We start from the raw sequence: 2,956 nt of genomic DNA, 5'->3' as shown, positions 1-2,956 counted from the left end.
TTTCCCCACAGTGGTCGCCAGTCGGCAGGGCAGTATGATAGAAGTAGACTTTACAGTATTTACTGGAGCTGGACAGAAATTGGAGGAGCAAGTTGTGACAGTGCTGTTCACCAGGTAAGGACTTAGGAGCGTTAAGAAAAAGTCGCTTTCATTTCCATAAAGATCCAATGTTCGAAACACAATTTGTGGCCGCGGGGTCAAAGCCTGGAGTACCACTAGTATGGCATCAGCATACAAGCCACTGTCAATCAGCTGAAGAGCATTTGCAATGATGTGGCCAGATTCTGTAAGATCTGTCAAGGTAACTTTTCCAGATTTGACAAGGGCCTGGAAAATCATGAGCAGGTTGTCTAGAGGACAAGTGTTGGTCATTGTTATACAAGTACTTGTAACTCCACCACAGGGGAAAAAAAGTGAGATCACTGTCTTGATCAGAGGGATGAGTAGGTGCTGAAGATTTGTTAGCATCTGTAACTGCAAATAAAAGGGCTTCAGCAGCTTCAATTTCTTTACGGGTGTAAAAGTTGTCAGCTCTCACAGGATCTGTTTCTTCCAAGTCACTGCCTTTCGCAGAGTCCACAGGTGAAGGAATGGAAGGAAGTTCAATGTTCATAGCATCGGGCACATCAACAGAATCCAAATCAATTTCTGGTAATATAAAAGGACGCAGCTCCTTTGGGACTCGCATTTCAAAAATTTCAGGAGCTATCACACGCATCCAAAATGCTGTAAGAAATTTTAAAATGTTTTCAATCAAGGGTTCATCTCTTGCAATGGTCTCAACAGAATCTGGGCCATTTTTTGCATGCAAAATAAATTTACAGAATTTTCTCTCTGTGACAAGAAGTATGTGCCGGCACTGGTAATAGTAAATATGGTTACGCTTCAGAACACACTTCCCATCTTTAACTTGAAAACACTGTCTGCGAAGAACATCCTTTGGAACTGGGGTGTTGGAGCAAGTCACAGTCTCTATGGTGTTCTGTTCAAAGATCTTCAGAGACTTGATTTCAATAACAGTGTTGTCACCTACAAGGCCATCAGGTGAACATACGAGGAAGGGGAACTTGGGGTTCACCCATAATCCTGTTGAACGAACTTTGTGCAAAGTTTCATTCTCAAATTTGAGAATCGCTTTGGCCTCACTTTCCAGACCATAAAGCATCCAACGAGATTGGAATGGCATTACATCTACCCCCCAGATATCCTTTGAAATGAACTTGTAAGCTTCTGAGGCAGCATTTGGTTCTGCTTCAACGATAAGCTTTCCTACTTTAAAGGCAGGAAAACACTTGGACGCTGTTAATCGACAACATCTTTCTGAAAACCACTGTTCTGAGGTGCTTTGACCTTGAGTACCAGGAATCTCCATAAGTTTGCTCGGTGTTAGGTTGTCACGTAATTTATTTACTTTATCACGCAATGTAAAGGGGTCAGCGAGGTTATAATCTTTGTAAGTGATTTTAAGCTGCGTTTCCCACATTGATATATTCTGGCCATCACTGTCCTGAGAAAGTGACTGTAATGCTATTGCAAAACGATTAATACGTTCTGGAAAGACTCTCCGATAATCAGATGGCCTTGGATCAAAATTTATAACCGGAACTGCACTTTTTCTCAGCTTGCTTGGATAGACGGCATCTGACAGGAGGCGGGGGTTTTTGTCACGTTTTTTGCCTTTGTTCCATGAATACTCTTTGCTCGTGCACGGTTTTGACAAAACCGCTCCGTGCTTCTTTACTTGATCTAGTATGACAAACAACGCAGCAACAACGTGGCTACAATGTCCCAAAGATGACGCTCGACATGGGTCACAAGAAGCGTGAATAACAGCACCGCTTATCACCGACAAAACAACAACAACATTGTGCGGAAGTTCATTCCGCATGGACGGCCAGACGTGAGCTCACAAAAAGTAATGTTCGTCGTTCCAGAGTCCACATATTTCCTTCCATTTTTCATGGGCTTATCAGTCATATGCCCAAGTCCTTCCTCTGAATCATCGCTGTTGACGGCATTCTGGATAGATTCTAGGGCGTAAAAGTGCACGTGGCCGTGGTTAAATAGCGCTGGAATGTCTTGCGATGGAAATTTTCGCCAACCAGCCGATGGAATAGCTGGAAGCAAAACAAGATTTGACTTTCCTTTCTTATCCTGAGCTTTTTGTTCCTGGAGAGCTTTCGCTGCATATCATTTTCCATCGTCGCTGCTAGGTTCAAGATTCCGGTGACTGCCACTCGCAATGCAATCTCTGACACGATTTAATAATTCCCCTCTTTTTCCGCTCTGCTTCAATCCTCGGCACTTCAGCCACCGTTTTAATTGTTCCACAGTATATTGTTCTGGTTCCTTTTCGAATTTTGAACCTGGAATCCCGTCCTCTTCAGTAAGAATCGTAAAAGATTGAGCAGAACTACTCGCGACCGTCATATTCTCATATACAGCCCTCTTAGAATTGGCACGTTGAGCTCTTTGTTTGTCTGAGTCACGGTACGGTGCCCAAAGTCGTGACGTCATCTGTGCGAAGCGCTATTAATAGGCCTAGAACATTCCAAAGACTGACCATTCAACGTTCATGAGACTGGCGTGTATCTTTGTGGCGAACTACTGTAAAACTACTATAGCTGGTTCCCGACGTTATGGTGTGAATGGTCGTAGCCCTTTCTTTCGGATTTCGTCGATTTCGATTTCGCACTGCCATTTCACCCACATAAACGTCAAGGAATTGCCGTAAACCTTAGTCGTCCAACAACGGAAATTTGAAAAAGGAAAGAATACATCGCCCCTCGCGAATTTCAAACCGTCGATAACCGATTGCAAATTCCGATTGCATTGTCACAAAACCTCGTTTCCAGGGTCTTTGTCCGGTATTTCGGTCGCCCCTCCGTAAAGATCCTGGGAACGAGGTTGACTTTGAGGCAATTTAATTATGTACGAAGGCCCTACCATTGCTTGG

Source organism: Montipora capricornis, chromosome 4, assembly GCF_036669925.1.
Source record: "Montipora capricornis isolate CH-2021 chromosome 4, ASM3666992v2, whole genome shotgun sequence".
Classification (NCBI taxonomy): Eukaryota; Metazoa; Cnidaria; class Anthozoa; order Scleractinia; family Acroporidae; genus Montipora; species Montipora capricornis.
This window is presented reverse-complemented; position numbering follows the sequence as displayed.